Consider the following 12,280-nt stretch of genomic DNA (forward strand, 5'->3'; position numbering starts at 1 on the left):
TGCCCTGGTAGACTTAGGCTGGTAGTGGGAAGACAGAAAATAAGTAAATGAGTAAATAAACAATTTTAGAATGTAACTAAAGGGTTTGAGAAACAGCCTCATCAAGCATAAACAAGGTGGTATGATAGAGAATGATTGGAGAAGGGAGGAAGCTGTTTTGCATTTGATTTTTGATGTGGAAGATGCCCAGAGACAGCCACATCATGTGCTAGGGCAACAGTGTTCCATGGGGGAGCAGCAAGTGCAAAGACCCTGAGACCATGAAGAGCTTGGCTTGGGCTTCTGCAGGCTTCAGACGCTGACACAGCTGCCAGGAACCAGTTTAAGCCTGTCCTTCTGTGTCGAGAAAACCTTTCCTCACCTTTTCCCGACTGATCTGAAGTTTCTCTGAGATGGGGGATGACCCATGGCCATCTGTTTCTTTCGCTGCTCCCTCAAAATAAAAATGAAAAAGATAGCACTGTTGTGTGAGAAAAGATGAAAGATGCTATTCTGGCATCTGAGTGGGCAGAGCTCTGGCCTGGGGCCCCCTTTCTTTGTAGCCTTGCCCTTTTTATGCCTGTTTGTCCACCTGTAAAATTAGCAGCTGGGCCAGACCGTCCCTTCTCTCTTTAAATTTGATAGAGCATCGGAATCCCTGCATCTGCTCCCATGCTGTTTTTGGGAAAGAAGACTCACTGGGTTGGGTGGGACCACTTTTCAGGCTGGTTGGACTCTCCAGCTGGCCTCCAGCTTGAAGCATCTTCACTCGTTTCAACTGAAGGTGACTGTTGTCTCCCCCATTCTCTCAGCCCCTCCTTGGCAGGTTAAGGCTGGCACTGACCCAACAGAGGGCCTCCTTCTTTCATCGCACTTTCTCCTTAGTCACAGTGCATCTCACAGTGTCTGCTCACAAACTGGTGCCTGGGAAGGCTGGGGCCCGTGAGAAGACAGAGTCTGCTTGCCATATCCCATGATGTTCTTTTTTTTTATAATGTACAAATGCTCCAGACAGAGGCCCATAGCAGACCAGGTAGAGAAGATTGTCTGAACAGAGGCTCTTATTTTCAGGGAACTCCTGGTACTTTTTGTGTCCCAGCAAATGTGGCTAGGTACCATGAAGGGAGGACATAATTGTAGTCCCATAGGATGTCAGAAGTCAAAGGATTCTTAGAAGGTGGGGGACAGTCCCTATAATCCCAGTGCTTTGGAAGGCCCAGGAGGGAGGATCACTTAGGGCCAGCAGTTTGAGACCAGCCTGAGCACATAGGAAGAACCCATCTCTACAAAAAATTAAAAAATTAGCCAAGTTTGGTGGTACATGCCTGTAGTCCTAGCTACTTGGGAGGCTGGGACAGGAGGATTGCTTGAGCCCAGGAGTTCCAAGCTTCAAGTGAGCTATGATTATGACACTGCACTCCAGCATGGGTGACAGAGCAAGACCCCGTCTCTTAACAACAGCAACAAAAAGGTTCTTGGAGAGGGTTCAACTTACTGCTTCTGTCACACATGGAGAAATGCTGGCCCTAGAGTCTACATGACTTATTCAAAGTCACACAGTAGTGAGGAGGTGACAGAAGCTGGGATTTCCCATGCAGACCAATAGCGTACCACAATCAGCCCTGATGATCCATAAGGGATATGATGGGCAGACTCAGATACAGTTTCTTCAAAACATTTTGTTTGTTTGGTGAGATTATGCCAGCTGATCACTTGTAATATATCTGCCTTTTCCATTTCTAATTTATAGATTGGGATTAAATATTAATTTAACACATACTTGGCACTGACTATGTGCCAGGTACTATTCCAAGTCTTTACAAATATTAAATTACCCAATCCTCATAACAGCCTTAAGAATTAGGCACTATTATTGTCCTAGTTTTACAGATGGAGAAATGAAGCACATAGAAGTTACATAAGTTGGCCAAGGTCATATAACTAAATAAAAAAAAAAATAGCAGAGCTTAGATGCTGGCTCTGGAGTTCATAGCTTTAACTACTACCTTGTTCTGTGTCTCCCTGGGCAAAGAACATCATCCACCACCCAAGGTGGGCATTTCTGGGGCTGCTTAACCTCATTGAACTCTTTAGTTAATATGTGAGAAAACTGGAGACCCAAAAGGGCATGAAGGCATCAGATTAGGTTCTAGGGCACCGCCGTTTCTGTTACCCCTGGGCTTTTCCCACTATACTGTGCTGCCTTGGAAGTCGAAACATGTTTCTGATCTAGAAGACACCCAGCAGCAAGTTCATTATTCTCCCTTGAAGTTCCTTGGCTAACTTCCACCTTTGTTGTTTTCATTCCTGGATTTAATATAATGGGCCACATTAACCTGAGTTGCTGCACAAAGTCTCGTAGAAAAAGAACCAAATGAACAGATCAGACACAGTTTTCTTGGTCCTTGGGGAATGCTCAAGCCATCAGAGAGACATCATCGTATTTATAATAAATTCACTGTTCAAAGAGCTTTAAAACATTTTTTTATATTAGGAGTATTGTTTGTATCTGTTGAGTCCATGAGTGTTTGACATTGGATGACTTTATAAAACATTCTACTAATTGGATTTGTTAAAGCAAATAAATCAAACACTAATTGGAACGTGCCCTGCCATTATTTTTGCTTACTGAATTAGATATAATGGTGTGAAGGCCTTCTTATCATATTTGTGCACTTATTTAAACACCCCCCCCGGCATACACTTCTCCAAATTCAATTAGATATTCAGAAAAGGAATTCAATTTATGGAAGGCTGGTTTACATTCATTCTGGGGGCAAGAATCGGCTACCCATGATAGGCTGCTCACGATTAATAAGCCCCACTTAGATATTACCCCGCCTTCAAAGCATTTGTTGGCGTGAGGGTGGAATCTCTGTGATTTGGGGATTGAGGTATTTTATCTTTGGAATATGTGTCCACAGAGCAGGATTGGCTTCAAGAGCACTGAGTCACACAGGCCCTGGAACTCAGAAGAGAAGAGCCCATGCTTGGTTTAATGCTCTGCTGTCACCATCTTGATTTCTATTTTTTTTTTTTTTTTTTTTTTGAGATGGAATTTCTCTCATGTTGCTTAGATTGGAGTGCAATGGCATGATCTCGGCTCACCACAACCTCCGCCTCCCAGGTTCAAGTGATTCTCCTGTGTCAGCCTCCTGAGTAGATGGGATTATAGGCATGCACCACCACGCCTGGCTAATTTTGTATTTTTAGTAGAGATGGGGTTTCACCATGCTGGCCAGGCTGGTCTCAAACTCCAACCTCAGGAGATCCGTCCGCCTAGGCCTCCCAAAGTGCTGGGATTATAGGTGTGAGCCATCATGCCTGGCACCATCTTGATTTCTTAATTTTGAACAAGAGACTCTGCATTTTAGTTTTGCATGGGGCGCTCCAAATTTTGTAGGTGGACCTATCTTGGAGGTCACCTTGGTTGTCAGACCTTCTGGCCAAGAAACAAGCCCATGATTGGAGTCTTGGCTCAGTCCCTGATCTGACGCTGAGTGCATCATTCACTCCTGCCTCAGTTTCCTTATCTGTAAAGTGGGAGTACTACTCCTTACCAATGAAGAACACAAGCTTGTAGTGTAGATGAAGTGTTTAATTAAATCTAAAGAGTTAGTGTTCTTTACTTAATCTCTTATCCATAGGGCTAGGAGACAATGGGAGAAACGTCCCTCCCTCCGGTTCCCAGAGACAGGAAGAAACATTCTGCAACTGAGTCTTTGGAGGAGAGGGTCAGTAGCACATGGCATACATTCAAATGGCAATACATGGGACTGTATTAAAATTCAGTGACTGCTAAAATTGGGAATTTTTATGTCGTTAAAGAGAAGTCAGCCAGCTGTAGCCTACCAGCCAAATCTGAGTGTTCACTGGTTTTTATATAGCCCACAAGTAAAGAATGGTTTTTACATTTTTAAATGGTTAGAAATCAAAAGAAGAATACTATTTTGGGACATGTGAAAATCATATGAAATGCAACATGCAGTGCTAATAAATAAAGTCTTATTAGAACACAATCATGCCCATTCTTTTTGTATTGTTTCTGTACAACAATAACATTGTTGAGTACTAGTGACAGGGAACATGTGGCCCCCTGTGATGGGTGGGATTCTAAGACAGCCCCCAAGATTCCTGGCCTCTGGGGTACACATCCTGAGTACTTCCCACTCCTTGCGTGGACCGTGCATGTGATGGATTTCACTGTCTTGATTAGCTTATCTTAGTGAATGACAAAGGTGAAGGAATTTTGCAGATGTCTCCCCATGTGACTGTGTTTGGAGATAAGGCCTATAAGAAGGTTAAATGAGGTTATATGCATGAGGCCTTAGTTCCACCGGGCTGGGAAGATGCACCAGAGTACATAGGCACCAAGGAAAGGCCGTGTGAGGACACAGTGAGAAGGCGGCCATCTGCCAGCCAGGAAGCAAGCCCTCATCTGACCCTGCCCAACTTTGGTCTGAGATTCCTGACCTCCAGAACTGTGTGAAAATAAATGTCTATTGTTTAAGTCACACAGTTGGTGGCATTTTGTTATAGCAGCGCTAGCAGGCTAATACAACCTGCAAAGCTGAAAGTATTTACTATCTAGCCCTTTATAGAAAAAGTTTAACAACCCCCCAGTTAAAAAATAACTGCTTTGACCACATTATTCTTCTGTGCCCTGTAACCTTTATTCTTGCTACATCTTGAATCTGTCTGAACAGCTCACAAGTGTGAGCTCTTCACATACCAGTGATTACTATGTGAGGCCCACACCACCCCTTGTTCCCCACATGTGCCTGCCTTCCTGACTTTAAGCCACCTACTCCATTTCTTCTCCTCCCTGTAACACTATGGCCTCCGTTATGAGGTGAAGGGGCAGAGCCTACCCCCTATGCCTGGTCCTCCAGAAGTGCAGATTGGCATCCTGGGCCTGGGCAGTGAATGGGGGCAGAAGGCATGCAGACTGGCTGAATGCCATTTTACAGGGATTGGGGAAGAACCGTGCAGCCACTTATTTTCCTCAACTGGTTCCTTTCGAGGTCAAGGTTACCTTTTCAGTTCATCACCATGGCAACCTAGTATAATGAGTAGGTACATAGACTGAGCTAGTCTGGGTTCAAAGCCACGCTTTGCCACCTGTTATTTGTGTGATCTTGGGATAGTTCTTTTTTTTTTTTTTTTTTTGACCTTTCTATGCCTTAGTTTCTTTGTCTATAAAATTGGGGCTAATGATCATATCCATCTCATGGGGTGATTGTGATAATTGCATGAGTTACTACTGGTGAACACTGAGAACAGTGCTGGGCACTGAACATGGTTATCTTGACTGTCTCTCAGATCTCGTTGGGATCTGTGTCTGCTCAGCAGCTTTCTGTCTCTGTCTCTTTGACCTTGCATTGTGATTACTTGGTCCTTGCAAACTCTTATCAAGCTCTGCTCACAGTTTACTCCTTAGCAGTCTCAGCTGTCATTCTGGTCCTCTGGCAAATACTCTCATTTCTCCTTGAATGACTTTTCCACCTGTCCGTGGTCTCACCTTACTCTTCTCCATTTCCTGGTGACCTTATGGCGCTTCCTTAGATCAACCTTGGACTTCCCTTCTTTCTCGGGATTCAGAATCTCCATCTGTTTTGGCCCTTCATGTGATCAGAGCAAATGTTCTTAAAGGGTCCAGCCTGACTTCTGAGCTCTTCGCTCCTACTCCCCTGCAAGGCCTCCCCTGGGTTCACCGTGGCCCCCAGGAGAAGCCCGATGACAGTGGATGAGAGCTTTCTCTGTGGGCCCCAGCCTGCCTCCTCTACGTGAGTGGAGGTCCTTTTTAATATATTCAGGCATTCACTGAACAATAAAGTACAAGCACATACCATGGGACAGACTCTGAGGAAAGAGACCCTTGTGGCATGTCCCTGTTGCTATGGAGCTTTAGTTGGAGGGACACAGTCCTGTGGTCTCAGTCCCTTCCCCCACCCCAGGGTCCCCAGTGCTGACGTCTCCCCCAAGAATCATGAGAATGTATGTGGAGTGAGCTACTAGGACTTTCAGCACCAGCTATGGATCAGGGAGGGGGTGTTTCTGCGTATCCTCATCCATGGCAGATCACCTTAATCTCTGGCCACGTTCATCAAAATGATGAGCTCTACCAAAAGTAGTGCCTACCATGGAGGTCAAGTAAAGGCAATTTTCCACCTTTTTTAGGTTTAGCCCAGTTTTCTTTTCTTTTTTTTTTACTTAGCTCCACTGCTGGATATTAAAAGAACATCTTTCTATTCTGGAAGCATCAGGGTGAGACCAGATTCTGTGAACACACAGTGTTCAAAAGAATGCTGGGTTGGAGCAGTGGAAAGTACCCAGGCTTTGGTACCATCCAGTCTAGGGCTCACATCTTGGCTCCATTCCTTCATGTGGGTGAGTTTGATACATCGTCTATAAAATGGTACAATTGAAATGGCAGGGCTTGTGGTGAGGGTTAGATACTGTAGGTAAAGCCTCCATACATTCAACTGTCAATAAAAGGAGGTGTTGCTATTAGTACTGCTCTATGTGATGTCATTGTTTTTCCCTCGCTGGGTAAGTTCCTTAGGAGCTCTGATGACAAGTTTTCATTTATACAAAGAAGAAAGCAATACTTCTCTCTTAGAGCAAGTGTTGGCAAACTGTAGCCCCTGGGCAAATCTAGGCTGTCACCTCTTATAAATAAAGTTTTATTGGAACACAGCCACACTCATTTATTTACATATTTTTGCACTGCAATGGTAGAACTGAGTAGTTGTGACAGAGGCTGTGTGACTACAAAGCTGAAAATATTTACTGTTTAGTCTTTTATGGAAAATGTTTGCTGACCCCTGTCTTAGAGAGTGGTGGTGTTTAAGTCACCTACATCTACATTAATATATATACAGATATACACATAAACCTACGTAGTTCAAATACAGTGCCTGGCACACAGTGGGAGCCCAACAAATCTTTTAGTTCCTCTACAAAACTTAATTCTGCTCAAGAATACACAGGATCATATCTAAAAATGCAGAGGAAGACACATTTATATTTTTATTGAATTCTATTCCTCTCTCATTTTCAAAAGAAGAGCTCATGTTTTTTAAAAAAATTCTGATTGACACTATAAACTTTATTTATGCTTTAATGTATCCTGAAGTATGTATCCTGCACTATTTTTACTTCCCTTACAGATGCTGATATGCTATACATTACCAAACCCAAATGGATTTTCAAAATCCAATTTCCTTGCTACAGTTTTCCATTTCTCTGTTGACTTTTTATGTCTGATTCAAATCAGAGCATCTGCGGCCATTGCCACATTTTGACCTCAGCCTGCCCAGGGAAATAGCTCCTTTGGGCAGGTGCTGGGTCCTTGGCCAGTGGCTGCACTTCCCTGTCCTCCCCCAATTATGTGGATCTTCACCAAACCTCAGCTGAGCCCAGCTCCTGGGGTGGGGGTAGATTTTTTGGGTTTCCTTCCTCCCAAAAATGATTGTGGTGAGGTTGAGATCGCTTAAATGATGTCACCTGCTCTTCAAACCTGAATGAGGTTAGCATCCAAATGAGTGTCTTTGGGGACTGTATTAGTCCGTTTTCACACTGCTGATAAAGACATAGCCAAGACTGGGTAATTTATAAAGAAACAAGTTTAGTGGACTCACACTTCCACGTGGCTGGGGAGGCAGCACAATCATGGTGGAAGGTGAAAGGCACATCTTACATGGTGGCAGACAAGAAAGAATGAGAGCCAAGCGAAAGGGGAAACCCCTTATAAAATCATCAGATCTTACGAGACTTATTCACTACCAGGAGAACAGTATGGGGGAAACCACCCCTATGATTCAATTATCTCCCACCAGGTCCCTCCCACAACACGTGGGAATTATGGGAGCTACAGTTCAGGATGACATTTGAGTGGGGACACAGCCAAACTACATCAGGGACTCTCTGGAACCATAAATCTCCCCTAAGTAGTCTACCATAAACACCTGCAGCAACGTCTGGGGCCTGTTTTGGGTGTGTCAGGTGTTATGGCCACTAGGAATTGCGCCAAGACAGATAGATGTTATTGGGTTTAAATGTTTTCTGTTCTCAGTCCAGGGGAAGCTTGGCTTTAATTTCTTCTCCTCCTCTTGGTGGCTCTCAGTGGCATGGCACCCTAGCCAGTACTTGTGCTGACTGCATGGGTCTGTATCTCTGTGGTTCCTGAAAGTTCTAGTTCTTTCTGAATCTCTGGATTTCTTAAATGTTACAAGTGGAAGGTTCATTGCAATCATCTTGTTCAGCCCGTTGCCTTGCACAGCAGAAAATCAAGGCTCAGAAACAGTGAAGGGATGTGAGCCCAACAGGTTGTACCCAGATGTCAGTGTCAGTTGCTATTGGGTTATATAGTCTTGAGTTCACAGCCACTCTGTTTCTCAATGTGGGAGACAAAAAACTCAGAAAGGTTGCCTAAAAATACATATTAGGTATATTTTCTCCCGTGAATAGTTCTTGAAACTTACCTTTGAGTCAAGTCAGACCAATAGGGAGCGGGTATCCAGACTGCATTGCATTGGGCCCCAGTGAGCTTTTACTGAATTGGGTGTTTAGGTGATGCTATCAATTTATATTGAGAATGATGATGAGAAACAGTCTCATGAAATTGGCCATTCACCCCCTTGTGCGGATGTTGTTTCATTATGGGATATGGGGTTTCTGTTATGAGTATTCCTGCCGAGAAGTTGTTGTCTGATCAAAGCACCTGAAATGGTTGTCATTTCCCTGAGCAATTTGGCTTTTATTATATAAACACAGAGTGTCCAGTACCTTACCAGGTTTTGCTTTTTTTCTATTGGGTGTCAGAAGCTCAGAGCTATATATGTAACCCCCTTTTAGTAGAGGAACACGTGGAAAATCGCAGCATAGATTTGTGGCTCCCTCCTTCTGTCCTGCTTTTCTTTCTTTTCCTGTCCTCCATTTGATTTTTGTCATCATGCAGTATTTCCTGCTTCTATGTTTAACCTGCTGCTTTGGTTGGACCAGTGACCAGTTAGGCAGCATTCCTTGAAATTCCCTGCTTTGCTGGGAGCCCAAGGGCTCCATGGAAAAATCATGAACTGTGTGTATTGCTGGGATTCAGACGTGTATGAGTGATGAAAGTGCAGAACAGGAGCCTGTTTCTAGAAACTCTTCTGTAGGAGGGACATTAAGGTCCCCAAAGTGACCTTAAGGTCCCCATTTTCTGGCCTGAATGCATATGTCATCCCATAAGTGATGACAAATTCTGGTCAGAGTGGAAAAGAATTGACAGTGGGTCCTGAATATTCTGAAGAAATAGTGGCTCAAGATAGAGTGCAAAGCTGCTTTTAAATTCACTATAAGTGAGCTCTTCTGCAGAGGCAAAGAGAGGACTGTGGTTTGGGGTCACTAGGGTCCGAGGCCTGCTGCTGTGGAACCCTAGTTTCAAAGAGCAGACTGTAAGAAGGGAAAAGCATTTGCTTACCTGCTGCAGATTGAAGTGACCAACAGAGCTCAGCAGAGGGGAGAAGCAAGGTGGTTCAGTGAGTGCCTGTGAAGAGGAGGTACATCCCTAGTCCTTAGAGGGCCAGGACCTGTCAGCAGTCAGCTCAGTATCAGCTGAGCAGTCTACCTACAGTTAAGCAGAGGCAGGGAGGTGAGGGGTGGGCAATGGATCCAAAGGACTAGGGGCAATTATTAATGTGACCTGGGATCTGTAACCTGGGATGCCCAGAGGTATAGCTGAGCCCTCTTAATTCTTATCTAGAAGAAGGAAGAGAATTTGTTAATTAAACCATCAACTAAAATAATACCTTGGTTTTTTTTTTTAGCATCAACACATACGTAAGAAAGCATATTTTCCATTGCATCTTCAGTGTATATTTGCATGCTTACCTTTCACTCTATTCTGCAAACTTTGTGAGGGTAAGGATCATATCTATCAATTCTGTGCCATGTCCAGAGCCCATTAAAAAAACTTGTTGAATGTTTGTAGAATAAGTGAAGGAGTGGATTTGAATGGAGATGCCCAACCACCTTGGAAGTTCTTTATCTGCCTGGCCCCTCTCATTACCTTGTAAGTGAAAGACCTTGTCCTTGGTTTGGGGGAATAATTCTCTCTCTGGCCTGTTAGAATGGGCATGGGCTCTACAGCTATGTTGCCATGGATTTAATATTGGCTCCCACACTTTCCTTCCATTTTTGCCTGAGCAGGTCATTTATCCCCTCAGTGCATGAATTCCCTTAGATTTAAAGTTGAGATACAATGTACCTCATGTGGTTTGTGAGGATTACATGAATGCTAATGAGTTAGTCTATGTAATCAGTGTCGAATATGTTGCCTGACACAGAGCAATGCTTGGGAGAGTATGCTGCTTCTTTCTTTCTTCAGATCACTGTGTTGAGGTATGACACACTTCATATATTAGTCAGGTTGTACAAAGCTCTACGGTGCTAACAGTTAAACCCTAAGATCTCAGTGGCATATGAAAAGAAAAGTTTATATTTTGTTCCTGAAAAGTTGAATGCTGATATTCCTGGTCAGGCGACTCTCTGGGTGGCTTTCCTCTACAGAGTGGAGATACTCAGTGGGGTTCTGTCTTAATCCATTTCGGCTGCTGTGACAAAATGCCTTAAACTGAGTTATTTAAAAAATAGAAATTTATTGCTCATAATTCTGAGGGCTGGCAAGTTCAAGATCAAGGTGATAGCAGATTTGGTACTTGGTAAAGGTCCATTCCTTATAGATGGCACCTTCTCTGAGTCCTCACATGGCAGAAGGGGTGAATGATCTGCCCAGGGCATCTTTTATAAGGGCATGATCTCATTTCTGAGAACAGAGCCCTCACAATCCTTTGGAAGCATCTCCCAAAGGCTCCACCTAATACTATTACATTGGGGATTAGGCTTCAACATATGAATTTAAGGGGAACACGCACATTTGGACCATAGTAGTTGCTGAAGGCCAGCTCTTCTGGGTGTCCATATCCAACAAGAAAGGAAAGTGGAGAAAGCTTTTCTATCACAGGTTTTCTTCCATGGTGTTTGGACTGTATTCTATATCAATCTGTCAACAGGATGTTCACCACCACTATCCAGAGGAAATCTCAGGTCTGGGGTGCAGAGAAAGAATTTGGTTCTTTGCAGCTGATGGAGACAATAGTGTGATGTTAATGAGCCTATGGGCCAGGCTAGTGTGGGATGAATTGAATAAAGCCGTGTTTGGTTATTTTCTTAGTCAATTTAGGCTGCCATAACAAAATACCGTGACTGAGTGGCTTATAAACAACAGAAATTGATTTCTCACAGTCCTGGGGACCAGGGAGTATAAGATCGAGACATTGGCAGATTCAGCATCTGGTGAGGGCCCAGCTTCTGCTTCTTTGATGGCACCTTCTCCTTGTGTCCTCACATGGTGGAAGGGGCAAGATAGCTCTCTAGGGTCTCTTTATAAGAGCACTAGTCCCACTCCCAGTCCCAGTCATGTGGAGTCTACCCTCATGTCCTAATCACCTCCCAAAGTCCATGTGTCCTAATCACCTCCCAAAGGCCATGTGTCCTAATACTATGACTTTGGGGGTTGAAACTTCAGCATGAATTTTGCAGGTGTTCAGACATTTAATCTATAGCAGACATTGGTTCTCTGTGGGGTGGGAAACCTATGAGCGTTTAGAGGAGGAGGATGGTGATGTGATGCACCCTCTGAACATTAAGGAGACAAGAAAGGGACATTGGAAAAGATGGACTGGAGTGTGAAACAGGTCTGGGAGACCAGCCAGGAGGCTGCTGTAGAACTCAGTCCCAGTTCTGCCTCCCTGCATTTGTGTACCCTGCAGGCTCAACTCAGAATGCCATTCCTCCTGCCCTCCACCCATGGAGATGCTCCCATCCTTCAAAGCCCTGTTTACTTCTCCTCCACTTCTTCTGCTTTCTCCTCCAGAATATAATGGGCTCCTATTTCTCTGGACAGACCAGTGTTTCCTAGTTGGAGCCTCCACTGTACACCCCACATCTCTCTCAACGTCACCTTGATGGGACTTACGGCCCAGAGCATATGCTCAGTGAATCCTTGTCAACAGCAAATGAACATAACTTATTGTGAAATGGTGGATGGCTTGACCTTTAAAGTTAAAGGGAGAAGCTTTAAACATGATCAACATTGACTTTATTATCTTCCAGGTGCATGATTGTCTAATTTCTTACCAATTTGATTCTCACTGCGTGAAAAATGATTTTTCGGACTGCTTTTTACAGAGAAACAGGTGGGCATTGAGAAAGTATTCTGTGGCAGTTACTTTTCACATGTTATTCCATTTAATCC

At 44.0% G+C, this 12,280-nt stretch overlaps 1 protein-coding gene across 6 annotated transcripts in view; it reads left to right on the forward strand.

Moving 5' to 3' along the window:
- The window catches only part of PTPRT (protein tyrosine phosphatase receptor type T), a 1,142,918-nt gene that overhangs the window by 295,428 nt on the left and 835,210 nt on the right, over positions 1–12,280 (forward strand). The window lies entirely within an intron of this gene.

The sequence above is a fragment of the Symphalangus syndactylus genome, chromosome 24, assembly GCF_028878055.3.
Source record: "Symphalangus syndactylus isolate Jambi chromosome 24, NHGRI_mSymSyn1-v2.1_pri, whole genome shotgun sequence".
NCBI lineage: Eukaryota > Metazoa > Chordata > Mammalia > Primates > Hylobatidae > Symphalangus > Symphalangus syndactylus.